This window comes from Kogia breviceps, chromosome 2, assembly GCF_026419965.1.
Source record: "Kogia breviceps isolate mKogBre1 chromosome 2, mKogBre1 haplotype 1, whole genome shotgun sequence".
In the NCBI taxonomy this organism is placed as follows: domain Eukaryota; kingdom Metazoa; phylum Chordata; class Mammalia; order Artiodactyla; family Physeteridae; genus Kogia; species Kogia breviceps.
Genome location: NC_081311.1, coordinates 113,185,590 through 113,212,052, shown reverse-complemented (window position 1 = coordinate 113,212,052; position 26,463 = coordinate 113,185,590). Strand labels below are relative to the sequence as shown.

The window sequence follows — 26,463 nt, the reverse complement described above, 5'->3', positions numbered from 1 at the left end:
ATGAAAGTTCAAAGAGAACCTATAACCTGTCTTTTTCTTCAACTACAACCTTATCAGTTATTGAGAAAGCATGAGTTTTATTGCCAGAGACACTCAATATGCATTTCAAAGCTGTGACTATTGTGCTTTATTGAAAAATGCTGTTAGAAAAAAAACCCACACATTTAGCCTTTGAAGTTGGGCTCTTAAACAATTATATATTTCATAGAAAAGAGTACTTTTGAGCAAAGGACAAAAGAGAAGTCTTAGTCACAGTATTGATACCATACATATAAAACTTGTTTCTCTGAACTGTTGCTTAAACGAAGGGTATTGAAGTAAAACCTCTGCAATCAAATATTTTAATAGAATGTATCATGGGAAATTTTCCTTTAATATTATTTCCCTGAAGTTATACTGTTAACTTTCTTGTAATTTTCATTCTTGTTAAAAGCCTACATTCTACAGTGGTCAAGGGTTTACCTTTATACTAATGATAGAAGTAACTAAATCTCAAATTTATAAAAAGTTAATTGGAATTGGTATATTCCAATAGAACTGGTTGGGAAGGGGAGGATAAAATGTTAGACAAAGAAACAGGAAAAAGTTGAGGATTAAGGTGAGGACTGTTATCTGGAAACAGAATCACGGTTTCAGTCAAGTGAATCAGTCTTCAACTTGGAGTCGGGAAAGAAACCACTGAATCAGAACGTTCTAACTTGCATTCTAGCATGTTGAATGTAACACAAAGGATGTTTATTGAAACCGTCAAAGAGTAACGCGTTCTTCATGTTGAGGTCAGTGAGACAATAAGGAATGGAAGGAACTGTAGAAAGCTGGAGATGCATTCTGGTGTCTGGACAGATTCACACTAAATTGCTGCCATTTTGGAAAGGTCTTAGGTCACCAAAAGTTCCAGGTTTTTAGGAGGAGCTCCACATCTTTGTGTTTAAAGTGTTCAAAGTTAGCTACTGCTTTTTAAACATTGTATGGTCAGCAATGTGTACAGGCCTAACGAAACTTGTCTAGAGATCTGACAGGGCTTACTGGCTGCCAGTTTCCCACATTTGGGCTGAAATAACCTGGATTCAAAACCAGAGATGGAGACATATATTAGAAAAAGAGTAAATCTTTGTTTAGAAAGGTAATTCAAAGTGGTAAGGATGTTGAGAGAGCATAGATCAGCTGGATCACTAGATCTTTTCCCTCTTTCTAAAGGGATGTCCAATTACTCTGGCCCTGTAGACATATTCAGATTGAGAAGTTAAAGGTCTTCCTTCTTTGGCCAAGTTTCCTTTCTTAGCCTTGAACTCTGACAGGGTCACATAAAGAGCCAGTTGATTCTTAGTTTTACTTATGAACATGTGTAATAATAATTAATAAGAAATTTTATTTTTATTTAGAGGCTTTGTGACATGTACTCCTTTTTATAATTGTATAGTTTTAAAAGTGATATTATTAGAAAGTAAATTAGTGAATTACAAAGTAATAGAAGTTAAAGAGTTTAATTTTCTTTTCAGATATTAATTCTATTTTCTAGAGCCCAGTTCTGTTTGCTTTAGTTATAATTCAGGATTCTTATTACATTTAGAACAAAATTTCAGATAGACATGTGTGACTAAGCTTCTAAAAGAGTGAAATCATCACATTGCCAAATACTTCTCAGAGGTGATTATACAGATTTGAATATCTTAAACATATTTCAGTGCTGTGGATCTATGAAAATATATCTGAGTTCTCTAATAAAATTTAGAGCTGGGATTTAAAAGATAAAGGGATATGTTAATAGTAAAACAGGGGATCAACTAACTATCCAATATCTGAACAAAAATAAAATGATATTAAATTCTGTTGATTTTTGAAAAGATAGCATATACTTCAGACTGAGATTTAGAATTTGTAGTTGCTTACACTTCTTTTTTCCTGTTCTAATTTAGGTTTCCAACTGTTCCAAGTTTCATATCTTTATCACAATGACAACCTTTTTTATTTCTTAATTTGCCAGTAGGAGGCTGATTATACCACTTTGGCCTTTTTAATATTTCTAAATTTCACCAAATAAAGTGCTTTAAAAGACTTAAAGTATTATGACCTGTGGTGGACTTAGAAATAAGAAGTATATTTGGCTCTCTACCTGTTATTTACCTCAGGAGAAGGGTTTTCACCTAATTCTGTGGCCTTGCACAGCTACATAGAATGGTAGGGTCAAGATGACTGAATGACACAGTGATTCCAGAGTCAGTGGTTTAGTAAAGTATTTCTACATTGAGAAAGAAAAATCAGAAATGTGTTTCCCTGCTTGGCCTGATAGAGTGCCCCAGACACATAGCCAAAATACAAATCTTGGAAGCAACACCAGATTTATCATATGTGTACGGTTTGTGTTTAGAAAAGATGATTGATTATATGCAAAAGTATATCATGGGAACTGAGTGTATTTTCCCACCTTCAACCTTCCTCCTGATCCTGGGTCACATTCAATGAAAAGATGTTTTCTGAAGAGTTCATTAGGCAACAGCCCCATCAAGTCTCTAAGGACTTTTTCATCTACTATAGACATACAATAAAGAAAGAAACCAGGTTAATTCAAACATCACATTGATTTTTAGAAATGCTTTTCTCTATAGAAAAATTCTTTTTAAATCACTTCTCTTTCCATTTCTTCCTTTTTGTTGGGTTCCAAGCACACACTCTAAATAATTATGAAACCTAAGACACAATTCAAAAATGGATATGTTTTCTTTATCCTCATAAAAGTTCCAAAGTACATTTGGTGATATATTTGTAGCCTTTATGAAAATTAATAAGGAGAAAAATAACATTTTGGAGGTGATATTTTGGTCTTGGGAATGCTTTTGTATCAACTGAATAGTTTTCTGAATGGTTTCCTAGAAAAAATCAATTTCTCCTTGGTAAGGGTAATGAAAAGATATCTATTATTAATGATTTTCTATAACGCTGATATTTTAATCTCCATAATTAAGCTTCATTTAAAGAAAACAATGGATTTTTTTGCATATGGGTGTACTTATATATAGGACTGTGCTTGTAAAAATTTTACAGTATGAAATTCAAAATCACCACATTATATTTCAGATAATTTCATGTCTTCCTACATAATATTTCATATTGGTGGCAATATCACTATATGTAAATTGCATGAGCAATGAAAACATATTCTATACAGTATGATGCCTCTCAATACAGGATATTTCCACAAAAATCCTTCCAGAATGCTGGAGGAAGTGAACAAATTCAACTAAAGGAGAATACTTGGGCTGAGGTGTATCAAAACACCATTTTAATATTTGACATTCTTACGATAAGTCATTTTGTTGACATTTAACATAGCTAGAAGAGAAGAAGAGAAGCCCTCTTTTTATTTACAACCTTAGTTAAATTACATTTGCAGTGCAAAACTGTCGCATATTTAAATTCTCAAGGGACTGACAGTCTCTGTGGTGCTATCTGCTATTACTCTTTTAAAAGAATATGGGAACTCTTCCGGTCACTGCAAAAAGGGATTCTCTCTTCTGTGGCCCTAAAAAAGTGATTATGTAATCTATGTTTTCCAGTAAGCATTCCAATATCCCTTTAAATTCAAGGGGATAAGTGTGTGAAGAGCTTACTAAAACTGACTAGGGAATGACACTCTCTGACATCTGAAAAGCTCCCCACACAGACATATAAGTATGCATACACAGACACACATAACTCTTCTGATTTCTCTTTTCTAAACCTCTTCCTACATGATTCTGAGTGTATAATATATTAATTAGGTGTATTTGATCAGGAACCTAAAGAAGAATAAGATTCTTGTATGCATCATCTAACTTCTTGAAATAATGAATATTAAGAAATTTAAAAATTCCATTTGATTATTTTACTTGCCAGCTAGAATATAATTTTCCTGATATGCAATTACATTTTTCTCTACCCACAATCTAATGTATTTATTTTGGATTCTAGTAATTCTAATGTTTATTTTAATGTATTTATTTTAGACACTGATTTGTGTTTAAAATTTTATATATTTATTTTTCTTTCATATTACTATTCATAAAACTAAATTCTTGTGAGATGATGCCAAAAAATCCTGGAGGTAATTTACACATTCGAGGCTTTCTCAAAATGGACCAAGGTAAATGGAAAACCTTATTAACTACAATGATTCACCATAGGAAAATTAGTAATCCTTAAAACTTCTGTGTGAATCTCATATATTCCAAATATTCCAAAAAGGAATTAATCTACCCCAATTAATTAGATTTAATTAATTGATTTGACAAAATTAAATTTAATAAAAGAGTTAGGAATTAATTCTTAACTCAAATTCAGGACTCTCCTTTCTGGAAAAATGAAAAAAACAAATATTTTATCTTGTGGTGGTGCTTTGTTAGTCATTACAACACTGATTTCAGAGTAGCATCAGAATAGCTTTCAGTAAACCTAGAGCTAGAAAACAAGCAAACTGGAATTAGCCAGGAGGACCTGGGTTTGTGTGCTCAGGCCACATTTGATTACTAAAGCTCCTGCAACTGAGTAGATCCTGCTATATTCTTTTCTTTATGTTGGATTGTGTTAAGGTGATCAGATAGTCTCAGATCTATCTTAAGTGTAAGCATTTTCTCCAAAGAGATTAGTTTAAGCAATTGAGTTAGTTTAGTGAATGGCTATGACCCTTGACACTGGTTGGTTTCAGGGCCAAATTAATGCTTCTCAGAAGCAAAGCAACAATTCCTAGAAAGAACAGATCTTCTACAAGTGTATCCTTCCTCTGCAAGACTGTTTGCAGATGTAGTTTATGTTGACCAATGACACATATATGAAATTAGGAGAGTATACTTCTTGCAGACTATTCTAATTATGTATATGTATAGAGGTGTGTACATATACATATATATACATGCATATATGCATAGGTTCAGATATATACGTACATACATATGTACATATATTCATTTTTCAGAGGTTTAGTTTTTTAACTTCTGCTTAATTAGAAAGATATTTGACTTTTTAACACTGATTTATCAGATATAACTGTAAACTAATCCTGCTAAAGAGAAATGGATTTCAAGTTTCAGCTGTTTGTTTGAATATGTTGACTTTTAGAGACAGTTAAATAGCTAACTGAAAACCTGTGGGAAAAGTAACTAAGTAATTTGGCTCTATATCATAGCCCAGAATTCAAAATGATAATCTAAGATTTTTTGTTGGGAATAAATTTTTGTAGTGGATTTACATCTTTGATTAATGTTAATATTATACTAACTAGTGCTCCCTCCCCCAGACAGATTTATTTTTAAGAATAACTATGGAAACAAAATTTTGTAAATATAGAAAAATGGTTCAAAGACATACTAATAGGCTAAAATGATCTAACATTGAAGGATCTAACTTAAAAAAAGAGATATTCTTTATTAAAATGTCATCTCAAATTCTCTCTCTCTCTCTTCTTCCTCCCCCGCCCACTCTTTCCCTATTTGATGTCCATACATTTGTTCTCTACATCTGTATCTCTATTTCTGCCTTGCAAACTGGTTCATCTGTACCATTTTTCTAGATTCCACATATATGCATTAATATATAATATTTGTTTTTCTCTTTCTGACTTACTTCAATCTGTATGACAGTCTCTAGGTCCTTCCATGTCTCTCTAAATGACCCAATTTCGTTCCTTTTTATGGCTGAGTAATATTCCATTGTATATATGTACCACATCTTCTATATCCATTTGTCTGTTGATGGGCATTTAGGTTACTTCCATAACATGGCTATTGTGAACAGTGCTGCAGTGAACATTGGGGTGCATGTGTCTTTTTGAATTATTTTCTCAGGTTTTAATGGTTTTCTCAGGTTATAATCCCAGAAGTGGGATTGCTGTGTCATATGGTAATTCTATTTTTAGTTTTTTAAGGAAACTCCATACTGTTCTCCATAGTGGCTGTATCAATTTACATTCCCACCAACAGTGCAAGAGGGTTCCCTTTTCTCCACACCCTCTCCAGCATTTGTTGTTTGTACATTTTCTGATGATGCCCATTCTAACTGGTGTGAGGTGATACCTCATTGTAGTTTTGATTTGCATTTCTCTAATAATTAGTGATGTTGGGCAGCTTTTCATGTGCCAGTTGGCCATCTGTATGTCTTCTTTGGAGAGATGTCTATTTAGGTCTTCTCATTTTTTTGATTGAGTTGTTTGTTTTTTAATATTGAGCTGCATGAGCTGTTTATATATTTCGAGATTAAATCCTTTGTCCATTGATTAGTTTGCAAATATTTTCTCCCATTCAGAGGGTTGTCTTTTCGTCTTTTTTATAGTTTCCTTTGTTGTGCAAAAGCTTTTAAGTTTAATTAAGTCCCATTTGTTTATTTTTGTTTTTATTTCGATTACTCTGGGAGGTGGGTTGAAAAAGATCTTGTTTTGATTTATGTCAAAGAGTGTTCTTCCTATGTTTTCCTCTAAGAGTTTTATAATGTCCAGGCTTACATTTAGGTCTTTAATCTACTTTGAGTTTATTTTTGTATATGGTGTTAGGGAAGGTTCTAATTTCATTCTTTTATATGTAGCTGCCCAGTTTTCCCAGCACCAATTATTGAAGAGACTGTCTCTTCTCCATTGTATATCCTTGCCTCCTTTGTCATAGATTCATTGGCCATAGGTGCATGGGTTTATCTCTGGGCTTTCTCTCCTGCTCCATTGATCTATATTTCTGTTTTTGTGCCTGTACTGTATTGTCTTGATTACTGTAGCTTTGTAGTATAGTCTGAAGTCAGGGAGTCTGATTCCTCCAGCTCCGTTTTTTTCCCTCAAGACTGCTTTGGGTGTTCAGGGTCTTTTGTGTCTCCATACAAATTTTAAGATTTTTTTGTTCTAGTTCTGTTAAAAAAAAAAAAAAAATGCCATTGGTAATTTAATAAGGATTTCATTGAATCTGTAGATAGCTTTGGGTAGTATAGTCATTTTCACAATATTGATTCTTCCAATCCAAGAACATGGTATATCTCTCCATCTGTTTGTGTCATCTTCGGTTTCTTTCATCAGTGTCTTATAGTTTTCTGAGTACAGGACTTTTACCTCCTTAGGTAGGTTTATCCCTAGGTATTTTTTTCTGTTTGTTACAATGGTAAATGGGATTGTTTCCTTAATTTCTATTTCTCATTTTTCATTGTTAGTGTATTCTTTGCATTAATTTTGTATCCTGCAACTTTACCAAATTCATTGATTAGCTCTAGTAGTTTTCTGGTGGCATCTTTAGGATTATCTATGTATATAGTATCATGTCATCTGCAAACAGTGACAGTTTACTTCTTTTCCAATTTGGATTCCTTTTATTTCTTTTTATTCTCTGATTGCTGTGGCTAGGACTTCAGAAACTATGTTGAATAATAGTGGTGAGAGTAGACATCCTTGTCTTTTTCCTGTCTTAGAGGAAATACTTTCAGTTTTTCACCATTGAGAATTATGTTTGCTGTGGGTTTGTCATATATGGCCTTTATTATGTTGAGGTAGGTTCCCTCTGTGCCCACTTTCTGAAGAGTTTTTATCCAGAAATAATTTTTCTTTGTCTTTAATTTTTGTCAATTTGATTACTCTGTGTCTTGGCATGTTTCTCCTTGGGTTTATCCTGCCTGGGACTTTGTGCTTTATGGACTTGGGTGGCTATTTCCTTTCCCATGTTAGGGACGTTTTTGACTATAATTTCTTCAAATATTTTCTTGGGTCCTTTCTCTCTCTCTTCCCTTTCTGGGACCCCTATAATGTGAATGTTGTTGTGTTTACTGTTGTCCCAGAGGTCTCTTAGGCTGTCTTCATTTCTTTTCATTCTTTATTCTTTATTCTGTTCCTTTGCAGTGAATTCCACCATTTGGTCTTCCAGGTTACTTATCTGTTCTTCTACCTCAGTTATTGTGTTATTGATTCTTTGTAGTGTATTTTTCATTTCAGTTATTGTATATTGTATTGTTCATCTCTGTTTGTTTGTTCCTTAATTCTTCCAGGTGTTTGTTATTTAATTCTTCTAGGTCTTTTTTAAACATTTCTTGCATCTTCTTGATCTTTGCCTCCATTCTTTTTCTGAGGTCCTGGATCATCTTCAGTATCATTATTCTGACTTCTTTTTCTGGAAGGTTGCCTATCTCTACTTCATTCAGTTGTTTTTCTGGGGTTTTATCTTGTTCTTTTATCTGATACACAGTCCTCTGCCTTTTCATTTTGTCTGTCTTTCTGTGAATGTGGTTTTCATTCCACAGGCTGCAGAATTGTAGTTCTTGTTGCTTCTGCTGTCTGCCCTCTGGTGGATGAGGCTATCCTATCTCTCTTCTTGACAGTGATTTCAAAGTAACTTATACAACTTCAATATTTTTTGACCAAACCTTTTCCATGGTGATAATTCCAGTGCATTATGGACCTTCAATTGTTGTTGTACTCTAGTTTCAGGTGATTTTGATTTTTAAATAGATGCATGTCAAAAACCTGGATCCACATCTCACACCCAGTAGAGTATTTATTTTGTTTGTTTGCTTAATATTCGTAGTAGAAGAAGTGACAATTGCTTTGATACAGAGCTTTACTCCTTGGTTCAGACAACTCTTATTATGCCTTTTCCTCAAACATAACAGCCTATTAGATAGAAGGCTTGTGTGAAACCATAAAAAGCCAAAAAATCAGGTTTCCCACCTCCCAGTAATCTCTCCCCAACAGAAGAGACTTGTTAATATTTCCACCAATTTTGGAACTGTTAATTTATATGAATATTCATGGGCACCAGGACTCATCATTTATCTGGATCTTTCCCTCACCCGCCTCTTTCTGATATGATAGAAAACAAAGAATCGTTTGTAATAAATAATAAAGGGTATGAAGCCAAAAGGAATATTATAAATGTGCCAATAGGAACACAGAAGTTTTCCCTATATTCAATTCATGTATTAACTCCAGTAAATGTTTATTGAGCCCCTACAGTATTCCAGGTGCTCACCTAAGCCCTAGTGATGTAGAAAGTCCTGTTTTCTGCCTTCATGGAATTCACACATCTTAATGGAGGAAGGTAAAAATGGCTAAGGTAGAATAAAATGAGGAGCATCTAATCCTGCTTGAGGGGATGTAGGAGAATTCCCAAGAGAGTTGATATGCATCTTATTCTAGGAGTTGAGAAGGCAAATGAGAGAAGGAAGAACACTTCAAATGTCAGGAACTATATGTACAGAGGCACAAGTGAGTAAGAAAACATTGTATGCTCAAGAGAGCTCTAAGTTATTTGGTTTGTTTGAAGCGTAGTGTCCTGAGTAGAGAGAGATGAGTTTGAAGCTGAAAAAATACTTGGTATTAGACTTGGTGTGGTTACATTGGAGTAAGGATGTGGTATGACCCACTTTAAATACATTGGATAAAACTGTAAAGAGAAAGAGTGTGAAAAATGACACTAGGATATATTCTCAATAACATTATGAGGATACTATATTACACTGCTTTACCATTAAGCACATGAAGACTAGAATTGTTGTATATATGTAGCAGGTTATGTAACTTATTCTTAGAAGATTAAAATGCATTATTATAATGAAACTTTGAGCTAAACAGTCATCTATCCCTTCACATTGATCAGTTCCCAAAAGAAGACATATGTTAAGTGTTATTTAATGTGTCACTTGAATGTAGTTCATGTAAGGGAAAGTCAAAATAGATGACATGCAGAGCCATATTAAGTGGATTCTTTTTCAGACAAAAGTTAGGTACTAGGCAAATGTACTTACTATATTAAATAACTGGAATCCCATCTTTAACAAGCTACCAAAATACCACCTTAGTTGATGCCTCAGTTTTATCTTCTTGTATCTTAACTTTGGGAAATATATAACTGTTTCAGAATTATTCAAAAGTATGAATTATAACAAACTGTCACTCAGGTCTCTACTCAGCCTCAAATGTGAGGCCAAATCCCCTATGATTCATTATTTGGTTTTTGACACAAGCAGCTTGATATTTTAAAAAGTAAGAAATTAAAGCAGGTAGCTGAGGTTGAATGGCATACCCAGGAGTCACACAGAAAAGCAGTTTGAGAATAAAGTTTAAATACTGTGACCTTGAGTTTTCATTTGCCAGTTTTGACGACTGGGCCTTAACATAACAACTCAGAGATATGCATAAAATCGTTATGCTTCAGCATCCTTTCTGACCTGTTCTTAAAGCAGCAGGATGGCTTGTAAAAAACTCTACTGAAAACCATTTTGAACTAACTATATGTTCCCTGTAAGTTTTATTAATTGACTGAGCAGGAAAAAAAAAAAATGTACTGAGTGAACAACAAGCTGAAAAGCTATATAACAAGCTTGCAGAATTGAATGTCTCAATTTGACTATTAGCTCTATCCCCTTGAGAAAATTAGTGCTTTCATTTGATGAGGGATGTGAAAAGGAAATGCAGAAGTGCATTTTAACTCTTTAAAGTAGCTTTGCAATATTAAAGATAGGAAGTTTTAAAAAAAAACTCTTTAGGAATTCAACTTTCACAATGGAAACTGGAAGGAAAAAGGAGAGATTTTCAAAGTCATTCAGTGGAGAAAGGTTACATTTTGAAGTAAAAATCAACACAATGCCATTCCAGTAAGAAGTCACTGATAAATAGAAGATTTGAGATTTGTTAAGCCCAATCTGGAATTCTAGTAAATCTTACAGAATTCTGTAGAGGGAGATTTTCTACACTTTACAGCCAGTATTTTCAGTTCTGAATTTCTAATCTGTTCAAAATTGCAGAACAAACTAGTTCTGCTGCCTTTTCTTTGATTCACTGTTATCATTTATATAGTAAGCTCTATTCCACTGAATCACATATGTATTAATGTCATCATAACTGAATATCTCAGTATATAAAATAATACTCAGAAAAACAAAAAGGCTGTGAAACTGTGCTCTTCTGAGCTCTGCATAATTAGTCCATTCATAATCAAACCAAATTATTATTTGTTTTACTCATGTGAAGATGTAGAGAAATATGCATGTATATTTTAAGTTTCTCCAAACCTTTCTACATATATTTGCATATTTGAGTTTAGACACAACAAATTCATTAGAGATTAATCTTTTGGGGGAAAATACACCACCCAGGTTTATTTACACGAATGCAGAATTTGCATTCTAGCTCTCTATTAGGTTTATGATTAAGAGAAAGCATGGAATTTGAAGTTTGGTTTCAAATGATTGACCTCTCTGTGCCACAGGGGATTGTGCACCAGTGCAGACAACCTGCTGTGGTTGTGGAAACCATAAGATGCTAACCAAAGTGAGATCACTCTGATCACAGGGCTTCTTCTGAATTAGGTCAGTGTGACTAGAACCAAGGCTTGAGTGTTAGATCCAAGGAGAATTGGAAGGACAAGCTCCAAAGAGCATATTTCAGTTCCATTAGCTGAAACGTGTGATGTGTTCTCATTCAGACTATGGGTGTGAAACCAAGAGTGCCAAGCAAACAAATCTATGCGGTTCAATAAATGGCTCCGAGATTTATCTGATATTCTCAGAGCAGAAGCACTAAGAACCTAAATTGTCTAATTTTAGTTAGGTCAATTAAATATTACTTAAGAGTTCTCTAAGAAATTTGGAGAGATATATTAGGTATAAAATGATCTTAAATCGAAATAGCCTTATACAGAATATGTAAATATTATATACAAATTGTATATAAAATTTGTCTTAAATGCATATAGAAATATATACATGTGAATATGTATTCTATTAGATTTCCCTAGCCTGTGAAATGCTTATTTCAGGGAGTTGTAAAAAAATTTATATCTTTATGCACTTCACCTATGTCGTGGTTCTTTTGTTCCTGTTTTTTAAAACTGGTGTAAACACAATGTTTCTACTAGTCATGTATTGATGCTTACTTTGAGTGCTGTGTCCTACTCCCAAATAACTTCCAGTTCCTTTCCTGTAAGTCAGGTTTGTATCCTACCCATTTAAACTAACAAAAAGTGCAGAACTGAGAGAAATATGTGTGGGGTCAAAGCCTGATATTCTTGCCCAACACAGTATAACTTACCTTTTGAGGTGAACTTTGCAATGCAAATATGCCTTGGTTTGATTCATCCATTTTCTTTCTATGTATACATCTTATACCCCTAATAGATCGGAATTACCTAAACAAACTTACATTTAACTTCTACCTAAGTCACTTCACTACAAGGACTCAATCAGCTGGGCAGGGAAGATCAACACCCAGGAAACAGAATGATGAAGTGCAAAAGTGTATAGGGCTCTGCAGAGTAACACACAAAGCATACTTCACTGTATGCCAAAATTATTGGCCTCAAATGATATGCTCTTTGTCAGGAAAATTCACTTCTGCATTTTGCCTAAAGTGATTTGCTCCTTTCAGTTTTGTTTCTTCTTCTTTGCCAGAAATATCTGCAATATGCAAAAGGAAAGCAAAGGTCTCCTCAATGACTATAACTACAAATAGAGTAGCAGCAGTAACTTCCTCTCAGTGTGAAACAGAATTTTAAGATAATAGGGCCAGAAGGGACTTTCAGAGGTCATCCAGTCTATCCATCTGCCTCTAGGCTGGTCAGAACTCAAACTTGCCTAGACAGATTGCTATCTACCCAATTTGGAAGGCCTCCAGGGAGAGAAATTCTAACAACCATTTTTAGTAACACAGTCAAAGCTTAGCAGTTTGTACTCTGAGCAAATGCTTGCATATTGCCTTGTAAAATTCCCCACGCCCTCTCTTTTTAGCCTTTTCTCTCCAGTAGATTACACATTCCTGTGGCTTGATCATGTTTTTCTTGTGCTTCTCCAGATAGCCTTAAATTTTCAAAATCTCTAAAGTTATAAACCACCTGCCCCCCAAAACCAAGATACATTGTGTCTGACTATTTTCCACTCTAATTGACTGGTGTAGCTCCCAACTCCTATGATTCTCTTTACATATTCCATTCTCTTTACATATTTTTTATATCTTAGTGTTGCCTTGCTCACTCATGTTGCATCAGTTAGGAATTGAATTTGGCTGTGAAAAACAGATCTTAAAAAGACTGGTAGAAAAAAATGGTAATTTATTTTTCTCTCTTGTAAGAAATGTCCATAGATAAGTGGATGTGTTCATGGTGTGATCTGTGTCCCAGACTCCTATATTTCCCTTCTGCTGTCCTTGTCATTTGCCTTCCATCCTCAAGGTAGGCCAGTGGTCATAGATGGCCACTGCAGCTCCAAATGTAACACCCATATTATGAAACCACTAGGTGGTGTTTCAGGGGGCTCTGGAGGGCTCTGGTTCTTTATGTCTTGGTGCAGAAAGAATTCAGTGGGAAGCAAAGTGATAGGTAAGAAGTGATTTATTAGAATAGGATGCTTGTGAGACTTATAAGTGAGTAGGCGAGAGGATGCTGTGCCCTGAGAACTTAGTGGGCTACAGTTTTATAATAAAAAAAAAAAAAAGTGGGGAGGGGAAAAAGACCACTTTCTTCCTCATTCTTGAATAGACTCCATGCTTCCATCATCAGTTCCTCCTCCAGGTTGGGTTGAAGAGTTTTCTTGTCCCTGCATGGTCAAGCCGGGACTGTCATGGCACTATGGAAAAATTATTTCAGGTCTCAGTACAGTGAGGGTCTTTCACTTTGACATGTCACCTTTCCACAAATTATTGTTTTTTACGGGGGCAGAGAGCATATCCTAGGGGTCATTAATTTACTGAGCTCACTGGGCAGGATGCGGGTCTCATGCCACCATTGTTTTATTGTTTGGGGGCATGTCTCATGCTTCTCCTGCATGGGTTTTGTTGCTAAGCAAGCCTGCTTAGTTTTGTTTTTGTGGTTTTTTATTTATTTTTTATTTGGCTGTGCCAGGTCTTAGTTGCGGCACACAGGATCTTTTAGTTGCAGCGTGCGGGATCTTTAGTTGTGGCATGCAAACTCTTAGTTGCAGCATGTGGGATCTAGTTCCCCGACCAGGGATCGAACCCAGGCCCCCTGCATTGGGAGCACAGAGTCTTAGACACTGGACCACCAGGGAAGTCCCCCTGCTTGGTTTTGTGGTTAAGTAAACCTCTTTTGAGTGATCATTAATTTACAGGGGTCTCCCATACTTTTTTCTTTACTTACAATTCTCTAGTGGGATTAACTATTTAATTACCTACTTTGTCCCTTTACTCTGTCCCTATCAATTCTAGGAGAAGAAAGAAGAATAAAATATCTCTACCAAGCAAATCAACCTTCTTAAGGAACTTTCTAGAAGCTTAACCCCCAAATTTCTATCTCCATTACATTGGCCATAATTTTAGAACACAACCACCCTCAATAGCATGAAAGACTAGGAGATATAATTTTTCCATTGCGCAAACACTGCTTCAATAGAATCAGACTTGGAAGAAGGGGACAATGGATATTTGGTAGCAATTAAAAGTTTTTGCTATACATGTTTTAATAGAGCAATCAGAAAATTGATTGCTCACCAGATAAGTATTGCAGTCATCGTCTAAAAAATTATTCATAACCTAGAAGTTGAGAGTTATGTTTTATTCAGTGGGAATTTTTAGGACGTCCAGCCCACAAGGCAGCATCTCAAGTAACCCTGAGAGAACAGCTCAGAGGAGGCAAGGCCTCGGACCCAGGATATATAGGAGTTTTGCGACAAAGGGAAGGTAGTAGGAATAGCACTTTTCTATGTATGGGAAGATGCAAGAGTCTGGACTCACTGAAACCATTCCTTTGATATGCACCTCAGCTCTCCAGGGCCAGTATCCGGTGTTTTCACATCCTGAGTTTCCTTAGGGCTTATTGTGGGGAGCCACTACAGTCTGATGGCTGCTATATGGCAGATAATCTTTTCCTTTCTGAGTTCCCTCAGGGCTCACCAGCTCACCATTGGCAGTGGATGCAATCTCTGATGACTGTGACATCCTTTGTTTGCTAATATGGCAGGCAGTATTCCATTTATCACAGTTGTATTGTGTTTGATAAACCTACAGGAAGATTCTAAAGGACAGAGAGCTAGACATCAGCTAGACCAGTGGCTTTGAAAACCAGTAAAATGAGATGTTTGGACATATTACTAAACCTTTTTCTGGGTATAATATTGTATAAATTAATACAAAGATTCGTTATACCTGGGAAATCTAAGAGAAGGGTCAGGATGTGCTGTAGCAAAGGGTTCCCAAATACCTGGAATAGAGGATAGTTCCTGAGGAGCCAGTAAGGGCTGGCTGCTGTCTGAGAAAAAACCCAGAGAAATGTGGTTTACAGGAGAAAGATACTCTCCCTCCCTTCCTCCCTCCTTCCCTCCCTCCTTCCCTCCTATTCTCTCCCTTAATTTTTCCCCTTTCTTCCCCATTTTCTTCTCTCTTCCTTTACTGCTATCCCACATCTTAAACTCTTTCAGCCTTTATATTTTTACTTCTTCAAATTTAGGCTTAAACTTGAGATTTGTTAAAAACTATCTGAATTTCAAAATCTTTGCTATTATTTCATATCTGTGGTCAGTGAACCCTATTTCATCACTTATTTTTGCTATGTGGTTTGTCCTCGTGAATACATTTTTGTTTTATTTAATGTTTTGAGAATGCCAAATGTTGTTAAATTGCTTTATCTCATTCTCTCTTTGATGGTAAATATCCAATTATTTTGTTTTGTTTTGCTTTCCAAAGACTACCAGTAGTCCCCAATGAACCAAATACACCCCAACTATATTATTGCTTTTGACTTTTATTTTGAAGTGTCTAATTACTTTCTCTTTGAATTCCACATCCCATCAGGTGATTACTTCTACCATTTTTTATATCCCCAAATAAATTCTTATCTGTGAGATCCCAATTAAGAAAGCCATCTTTACCACATGGATCTAGAGAGTAAGTAGACATTATATAGGCACTGGAACAGATCTTAATAACAACTCAGTCAAAACAACATATTGGATAGTTTTATATTATTTATATATAAAGAGAGGGAGGAAGGAGAGGGAGTATACTATCACTTGAGACCCATTACAGTTAGTTCTAAAATTAAAATCCTGATGTCTTAGTAACCAGAGAACAAGATGAAGAATTCTATGTGTTGAGAAAAGTCAGAGAAAAATGTTAGTGATTGTATCAATTCTCTATGAACATAACTCACCCATTCTTCTCATTTTTAACAATGGGTAAATCCACATCAGTATGGTGGTGTGCTTGCCTTTTGAATGGGCATGTGAGGGGCTGGAGAACTCCTTGGGATGAAACTAAAGGTATCTTTCATCTCACTAGTCTGGGTTAGGAAGATCTGTGTGGGTTAACCAGCCAGGACAATGTGGCTTTTCTGGTATTAACAGTTTCTGTCTTTTAGGACACTGGAATTGAGACAAATGTTACTGAATTGCACTCAGCAATATCTTCCAAACTGGAACTACTGTATTTCTAGTTTATACATTGCACTGAATTTCACACCCTCAAAAATCAGGAAAAAAATTGGGAGATTGGGATTGACATATACACACTACTATATATAAAATTGATAACTAGTAAGAACCTACTGTGTAGCACAGGGGAACTTAGTACTATGTAATGACCTATATGAGAAAATCTAAAAAGAGTGGGTATATGTATACATATAACTGATTCATTTTGCTGTATAGTGGAAACTAACACAATATTGTAAATCAAATATACTCCAATAAAAATTAATTTAAAAAATCAGGGAAAAAAACTTGTGCACATATAAAACCATAGATTGGATTTTTAAATCATTGATATTCTTGTCTTCTTTGCTTAAAAAGAAATAATTAAATAATTACTATGGAAGAAATAGCACTCATTTTTAAAAAAATATCTAGATACAGAGACATTATTACTTTCAGATTATTTTCGTTTGTTTCTGGGCTAAACTATCTTTGTTGATAATTTTTTTTTCTTTGATTGTTGGGTTTCTCCCCCAAAGTGTATTTAGTTCACCAGTGTATATTTTCCTTTTCCTTCAATACCATTTTCATTTTTATCTGTCTTTTTTTATTTTGTACATGTAATAGTTTCTGTTTCAAAATTATATTATAATTAGTTTAAAAGTATGTCTGTAGAGATCTAGTCTAGTAATACAGAGCAGACTAGGTGCCATTAATTTGATCACAGTTGATAGACTAGAAAAGGAGCTACAAATGATATAATGTATGTATGGATGGTTAGAAGATAAAAGACCAAATGTCATATGTCTGAGAGAAGGCTTTGTAGGGGAACATTGATTTATACAAATTTGTTGAAAGAGATTTGAAACCTGATAAACCTGGAGACCATGAAGTTGCAGTAAGGTGAACAGCTAAAGGGCAGGAAAATGGCATAAAATGCAAGTTATACTTTTGGGGTGTGTGTACAGCAGGTTAATCTGGACTAGGTGAAGAAAGTAATAGTCTGTTAGAGTATAATTTTTAAGGTTGACTTTATATCAACTATTTTGTATGATCACAAAGAATCATTTGCTCCAGTATCCCTATGTTACCTTTGCAGTTAGGTGATGAAAACTGTGTCTTAAGTGAAAAGCAACTAAGTTAGGTGTGAGAAAGGTAGGATCATGTCTTTCAAAAGAGGGGTTGGGGCAAAGAAATATGTATGAAAATACTATATGAAAGTACTTATTTTATATGAAAGCATGCTCATAAACTGTTTCATGGGTCAGTTATTATTTAAGGTAGCTTTCTTGACATTTAGCGTTTCAGAGACATTTTATTCAGTCATGCATTTATGCTAGTTTCATGCTCTTTTTCATAGAATCAGTCTTCAGAAATATGGTTTATTTGTTCATTCTTTCATCTACTTATTGGATAAATATTTGCTAAAAAATCCAATATCGGCCAGTCATTATGCTAAGCTCTGGGGATATTCAGAAGCTTCATGTCCTAAAGGGGTTCCCATCATTGTGTGTGGATACAACTGATTAGCAAATAATTGTAAAGTAATGTAGTTAGAGAATGGATAGAAATGCATCATTATCTTTAGAGAAGCTACAATTGCATCCGAAGCTCAAGTTCCCTAGAGGAATATTGTCATGGATCAATTACAAATATAACCAGCACTTAGAGGGAATCTGGTCAAAATAAAGTGATTTTTTTACCTTGACTCACATCATTTAAAAAACAATCTTTAGGTATGAAATGACTGAGAAATCCATTGAAAAGTATTTCAAGTTTTACTTTTTACACCTCTTTCATCTGCTATCGTCCATAGTACCTTCAAATGCCTTAAACAAAAGTGAGGAATTATTGGCTGAGGTAACTTAATTTTGGGTCTTGCCCAGTGGTCCTATTGACTTCAAAATTAAATTCTCACTACTTCAAGTTCAGGGAAGATGAAGCTGATTTTGCTAAAATTTTCAAGAAAAGTCCTGGGCCTGAATTTCTTTATTTCCTCCCCTGTGCCTTCCATATCACTCATTAGGAATTAAATCAAAGTGCCAGAAATCCACTGCTGTCTATCCCTCACCTTTCTCTGTCTGTCTTAAATCTACCAGTACTTAACTTGGTGTCTATATTATGTCCTTCCTCTCATTCATCCTCATCACCACAGAATTGTAATCATCCCAAAGGCTCTTATTTTGTTGTCTTCTTTTCTCAGTCTTCCACTGTGCCCTCTATAATTCACAGTCCACTATCTGCAGAACTCCCTGCATACTCAACTTAATCTTTCACAGATCCCATCAGCTTCTTGGTAAAGAACACCTGGCCCTCCCTGATTACCCTGCAGACCTCTCAAATGAAAATTGATTTTCCCCAACAGTTCTCCTACCACTGGGCCTAAAGTTGGGATCAGTTTTCTTCATCCTCCTTATCGCAACATACAGACCATTCTTCCTTCCTCCTTAAAAATACTCAGCTTTATAGCTCATGCCATCAGATTATTTTATCCACTACTCTTCATTTCTGTTATCATCTACCGACACCCAGGTCATTCCCTCCTCTTTTTCGTTGATTGTAGCTCTGTCTCGCCAATACTGCTTCTGTCTTCATTCTTGGTAATTCAATATACTTTTAGATAATATTTATAATAACTTAGCCTCTCAATTTCTCTACCCAACCTCAGGTATTCACACCAATTGCCATTCTCTAGACTCGAGATTTTGCCATTGGTAATCATTGCAAGCCCTCCATCATCTCAATCTTTTTTTTCAGCCCTCTTTGACCACTACCGCCTCTTTTCTAGTTTACCACCTCTAGTACCTCTTATTACCTCTATTATTTCAACCCCAGTAACCCACCAGGACATTATACCCGTTTATACTCCCAACTTTCCCCAGATTTAGACATCCTTGATATGTTCACTTTCCTCTTTATTCTTCTTCAGTTCCATAGTCTATCATTTAATCACTTCACTACACAGTACCTCAACCCCCTAGCCATCTACTTGCTCCATCATAATCAACTGGCAAAGTCACAACCATAATTAAATCCAACTCTTAAATCCTGTTTTGTTCCTTTACCTGTGCGACTGAACTTAGCTGGAAGAAAGCAAATAACCACACTGGCTGGTTTCACTTTCAATTCATGACCATAAAAACCTCAATTTTGCCCTAATGTTATCAGCCAATCACATCGGCAAATCCTAGTTAATTTACCGTCCTTGAAGTCTGTTTCACATATTGTTATCTATTCTCAAACGAGCACATTTTTACCCAACCTCCCTCTCAATTAATGATTTTACTTTTCACGGGGCTGAAAACACTGAGGCAATCCCAGAAAAATGTGTACTGACTCCCATCTCGAGATGTACCTACTTTCTGGCATCTGCACTTACACACTCTACATTTTGACCTCCCACTTATAGGTCAGTATAAGTGACTTATCCATAGTCTTATCTAAAGCTAATACTGGATCTCGTCTGTTCTGAACTGATCAAACACATTGCTGCAGCTCTCCCTTCTGTCTCCTACACCAGTCATTTCTCATGTTTACTGGTTCCTTTTCATAAACATACAATCATATCTTCCACCTTAAAATATATATGTATTTTCTTTTCTGAATGCACTTCCCCTGCTATCTACTGGGTTATGTCTTCTATTCATTGTCTCCATTTCTCCTACTTTCATTCTCTATTAAACATGGTACATTTAGGCTTTCACTTCTACCCTTCCAATGAAACTGCTCTCATCAAGGTCACCAACAACCTCTGTAATAGTATACCCATTGGTCAACTTAAACGTTGTCCTCTTAATTTCTGTATTAGTAATTTCTGACAGAGCTGATCACTTCCTCCTCCTTATTAAACATTCTTCACTTGTCTTTTAGGATACCATCACACTCTGTTGGTATTCTTAGGTCACTGCTTGCTTCTTTTCCATCTCATTTACTCTTCCTCTATTTCTCATTAAGCAACCCCAATCCTTGGCCTTCTTCTCTTCTCTACTTAATTACACTCACGGTGATCTCATTTAGTCTCATGGCTTTAATGTTACCTGTGTGACAATGACTCCCAATTTTTTTCTAGTCCAGACTACTCTCTAACTGCAGATATGTACACCTAACTGCTTTCTCAATATCTCCACTTGGATGTCTAATAGATATTTCAAACTCACATGCCCAAGATCTTCTCCATTCTTCAGAACTGTTATACCTATAGCTTTTTCCTTCTCAGTTGGTGACAAGTCTTAGTTTCTCACACCAAAAATATTGGCTAGATTTCTGACTTTCTTTTTAATCCCCCATAATGGCTCCTTCAGGATATATTATTAGCTATAATCTTTGAAATATATCCAAAATCCTATCACTTTTCACTAGCTCTACTGCTTCTATATGCAATTATCTCATACCTGGATGACTGCAATAGTCACATAACTGGTGTCCCTTATTTCAACATTGGCATATCATACTGTATTCTTAGCGAAGTCACTAGATGACCTTTTAAAACTTTGTATTAGATAATATCAGTACATATCACTGTCTTACTATAAAGCTAATCCATGGGTTTTTTCCATTCAAAATAAAGTCTAAAGGCCCTCAATGACATATGAAATCCTATGTAATCTGGTCCCCTTTTATTTGTCTGGCCTCATCTCTAGTTACTGCTCCCACCTCACAATTGCTTATTTCTTCAGGTATATTGGCCTTGTTACTATTTCTAAAATATATCAGAGATACTTCTTTCTTTGATCCTTTGCATGTGTTGTTCCATAAAAGAGAGGGGGAAAGGTTTTATTATTATCATTTGATTCTTTTAGAATGCTTGTAATCAGAAAGCTCAAGACTCTAATGGGTGGCTGCAATAGTGGAAAATTGATTACCTTGGACAATAATTAGGTTGGCAATTTTTTTAAAAGAAGAAAATAGTTAGCCCTCTGCAGAGAATGCAGTCTGATGTCAATTACTTACAAGAAGAACATGAAGAAAACACCATGCAAAGTTTTAGTAACTAGTTTAGATTTAAGAAGAATTAGGTTTCTGAGTGTTCAAATGCATTTATCTTAGTGTTTTATTCTGCTTTACAATTCTGAGATGAATATGGGACACAAAAACCTTTTGGAATTTTATTTTTGTAATTGCACAGACTCTCTTCATCTCCCTTGTCTTCTGTCCATCTACAGAATCCTATTTTCCTGACACTACAGAAGAGAATGAAAGCGAAGGCTCTTGCCCTTGCCCTTGTTTCTTCATCAGATTCAAAAGAAATTTCAGTCAGCTTCAGGGTTAGGGTAAGGAACATCTGCCTGCACCAACATTTCAACTCAAGACATTTATTAACTCTCTATCATGAACTGAGTCATAGCAGGATCCATGAGGAGGTATAGCTATACCATGCATGAGCCTTGGACTCAGAGCTTCCAATGTATTTAGGAGATGCCCCAAGATATCCCTTTACAAGTTCATTTGCAATCAATCAGTGTGTGTGTGTGTGTGTGTGTGTGTGTGTGTGTGTGTGTGTGTGTGTGTGTGTGTGTGTGTCTATGTGTGTGATATATATATATATATATATATATATTTTTTTTTACTATTTCTTTATGTTATGCCTTTGTAGCCAATGTTAAAGACACTTGTGTAAACTGTTCAGTGTACGCTACTTACCTGAAGAAATTGATTAGTGGTGGTTCCCTGGGAACTTTTTCAGCTAGATACATGTTGAGCATATGGTCCAGTCCAGCTCTGTGAGTCAAGCTTTAGCTAAGCTTTATTAATCAGTAACTGGCATTCTGAATCAGGGTGCTGCTGGACTGCCATTTTGCCTATCAGAACCATGGACAGCAGTTGTGTGCTGGCAATTTTACCACAGCCCTTAGGCAATTTCCTCTCTACAGATTACTATACAAAAGAAGTAGAAATAAATCATCTTTCAGTTTGAAAAGTTCAACCATTTATATTTACTTATACATGAATCTGCATATGACACTAAAGGTAGAGTATGAGGAGGAACATTGCAAAACAAAACCAGTTTACTAAAAGGACAGTTTTCTGTGTTCAAGAAAAAGTTGTTATTTTTAATAAGTGATTAGCTTAATGTGTCTGAATGCTAAGACAACTGGTCTGTAAGTAAGTGTGTTGTGGAAGAATTATTGGCTAAAAATTGATTTTCATTAGGGTTTAGTTTTTAACAAGTGAGTTAGAGAAATAAAATACAGTTAGATATTTCTCCTCTTATAGGTGAGGAAAATAGCACGGAGTTAACCTTTATTTTTCTTTTTTTAAACATTTGTTTTGGATAGATACTATATACACTAACTGCAGCAGAACTATTGCTATGTCTTGTTTTTTTACCAGGTTAGATTAAGTGTTCCTTCTCTGGCTCTGGAATGAATAACACTATAATAAATGTTTTGCCAAAACACAGACAATGAATTGGAAAAAGCAGTAGCTTTTCAAGGGCTCATTGACCTTGGTTTTTAATGGTTTGTCACTACCCAAGTGATCATGGTGCAAACAATACTCAGCCCTTTTCCTCAGCTTTTTCCATGGTCTATACTAAAAACTCTGGTGTTGGTTCAAGAGGAAGAGAAGTAGAAAAATTTCAAACCACCAAGTGTCTTGGGTGTTCATATTTATTTTCAGTAATTTTTATAGAAGGCTGGGTTAAAGATAGAAATATGGGACCTACTATTGAGTTATGCCTTTAATATAAGACTTTTACCCTCCAGGAAATGCTACTCTGTCATTTTTTTCATAACCAGTTTCTTGGAGGGAGAAAAAAAAGCTTAGACACAGTACCTTTATTTTTATTTACAACAGATGCTTATCTCTTTAATCTAGAGCATTTGAATTTCTGATCTCTCCCTCTATTATGCTATACTTTCTCCTTAATTGCCTTGCTCCCTATGGCCATCTGCAAATTCTGCTTCACCAGCTTTGTCACTCTTCTTACTGCAGCAGCTCCTGAGCTCTCATTCTTACCTGGGCTTCCATCTTCTGCCTTGCTCTCCTTATTTTACTATCTTTTTGAGCCATCCTATTCACTTTAGCTACCACCTGCTTACCCCTAACTCCTACCTCTACTTTTCCTTCTCTCCTGAGATTCAGGCATATACTTCTGACTATCTCCTACACACTTTGTATGTATGCCAGCCACACAGGTATATGAAGCTCATGTCCAAATCAGAGCTCGTCATTTTTTTTTTTTTACTCTAACCCACTATTCCTTCTGCCTATATCTTATGAAACTTTGTCATGATACATAGAGTGATCCAAACCAAGCTTCTGAAACAATACTAGAATATTCCTTTTCCCTCACCTTACCCAAAACACTCACCAAGTTCAAATTATTCTCACTCTTAGCTAACTCCAGAATCCACCAAATTCTGCCCATCTAAACTGATTCTAAGTTCTTCTCATAATAACACTTCAAGAATTTAAGGTAATGACCTGACACTTTGTCTTTGGCCACATTTACTAACCTATTCCAATCCATACTCTATTTAGACAGCAAAACTATATTATTATCTTTATAAGGTACAAATTGAATATACAGTTGCTTGCTAGTAGATGAATTATAAACTCCTTAGGCAAAGCAGATATATGGTCCCTGTATATTTCTTCAGCCTCATCTTCTAGTCTTGCTTCTTTTGCACCCTAGATTTCAGCTAAACTCAAACTTGCTGGATTAGTTACAATTAGTCAATGGCTTTGGGTTTTGTTTTTTTTTTTTTTTTTTTTTTTTTTTGCGGTACGCCGGCCTCTCATTGTTGTGGGCTCTTCCGTTGTGGAGCACAGGCTCCGGACACACAGGCTCAGCGGCATGTGGGATCCTCCCGGACGGGGGCACAAACCCGTGTCCCCTGCATCGGCAGGCGGACTCTCAACCACTGCGCCACCAGGGAAGCCCACCTTTCGGTTTTATATGTCTTGTTCTTACTCCTTGCAACATCTTTACTATGAGACCTTGTTTCTGTTCACCAGAAAACATTCATCTTTGGAAACTCAGTCCAGGCATCTTATCTCTAGGAAGATTTTCTGGAACTGAATTGCCCTTTTACATCTGCCGACCCCTACCTTAATGTAGCATTACACTTACTCATTCATTACTTGATTCATTCAATACAAATTGACTGAGCATCTGTAATGTGTTTGGCCATGTGCTGGGTGTTGGAGATTCAAAAATAAAATGATGTCTCTAATCTCAGATGTTTGCAGGCAAGGAGAAAACAGACCTGTAAACAATCACAAAGTGATATGAACAATTTTACAAACTTGCATTTGAAATTGTGTGATGTGAGACAGAGATCATAGGTATCTCAATCAGGATCTGTACAGAATGATAGAAATCACTCTGTATCTAAACAGAGGGAGTTTAAGGCAGGACATTTTTACATAGTTGTTGGAAGAATTTAAAAGTTAACAGTAGATAGTGAGGTAACCTAGAGAACAGGAAGTCAGTATCATCTCCAGGCTGGAGAGGAAGGGGATAATACTGTAGTACTGATCCCAGTTTGTCCCAGGACAACTAGAGTCATGGAAGAGATGGAGCTGGTGGCAGAGATATGGAATAAGGTAGAAAGGGAGAGAGGAAGACTCCCATTTCTTCTTCCTTCTAGTCACTGCTTCCCACTGGTGAACTCAGAAGCTGGTAGATACAAGTTGGAATCTTGGAAACGCAGCATTGAGCCTTGATTTTCTCATTTATTGTATGGGATAGTAAGGCCTACCTTGTTGAGCTAGTGTGATAATTAGGGATAATGTCAAATAGCTTGATAGTGCACTGGGAAAGCAGTCTTATCTGAATCAAAGATAACATATCTATCAACTTGCATATATTCAAATTTAAATGGCAACAGTTTCAAAACAAAGTATTTACTGGTCTTCCTCATTGTCTGCACTTCTCACACTTAGTAGATTGTCTAGAAGATAATTCTTATCCTTAATTATTATTAGTTTTTGTGTTCATATATTCAAAACATTTATGGTTGTATGTGCTGAGTTAGATGCTAAGGATACGCAGTGCATTCTTGCTCCATAACACAGTGGATCTGTTTAGATTGCATGACCAGTGACACCTTGTCCCCACCCCTGTCTCCACCCTGAAGTTTCTAACAGTCTGCATTCATAAAACAAAAGAAAAATGAATGTCACCCTGAATTAAAATCTTCTGCAGTGTTTGCTGTTCTTGTACAGGCTGAAGTTTTTCTGGCTGGGACACTTCAGGGCTGAACTCTGAGAAAATGCTGACTGCTGCACAAGCAGCAAAGAGAAGAATTCTGTGCCCACTGGGCATGATGTTCTCCATCCATTAAGCAAGAGAAGAAAAAACTAGGAATCAGCTCTTAGGAAGATATGTAAATTGAATTTTTCTCTCCTTTTTTTTTAAAAAAAAAAATAGAAATCAGATACCTTCTATAATTGATTAAATGGAGCAGTGTTTTAAAAGGTTTTTGACCAGACATAGGTTTACATTGCATATGGGCATTTTCTCCCATAAAATAAGAAACAGTTTAAGTTCATATTCAAAAAAGTTCCTGGCAGTTGCAGTTCTGCAGTATAAGGTTGAGTGATCATTTGTGACTAGTTGTTTTCTGTCACATTTTGAATGCAAATCTGCTGATGAAACTTAAAAGGAAGATGTGTTTGAAAAGCTTTGGCTAATATTATTGGTTATTGTATATATAAAATAAGCGATACAAGAGGATTTCCATAGCCCTCTTGGTCTTGGACAATAGCTCTTTGTAGAGATGAGGAGAAAGATCTTCTGTGAAGTAAAATTGATCAATCTTCATCTATTTCCCAGAGTACCACTCCTCTCTCTTCTAAGACGTTTACAAGGTAAAGAGATTTGCATTTAAACCTAACTGGAAAAAAGTTGTAACCAACCGACCTTCACTGAAGAAAAGTTCTAATGGCTGTATTTTAAATGGAAAGGAAAAGATCTCAAATAGCAGTCCTAAGATGCAAGAGGAGTGGTGAGCAAAGATATAAATAAATATATAGGTAAATCTAAACAATATTATATTGAATATTAATAAAGTTTCATTTAATTTAGAATGAAAATAGTAAATGCCAATGCAAGTCATGGTGGAGGGGTGATTTGAGATAGTTTTCTTTGGTTGGTCTGTTAAAACCATTTAC

The 26,463-nt window shown here is 35.6% G+C and overlaps 1 protein-coding gene across 7 annotated transcripts in view; it reads left to right on the top strand.

Moving 5' to 3' along the window:
- LRP1B (LDL receptor related protein 1B) overlaps positions 1 to 26,463 on the top strand; it is a 1,895,525-nt gene that overhangs the window by 687,094 nt on the left and 1,181,968 nt on the right. The gene's annotated exons all lie outside the window — the stretch shown is intronic.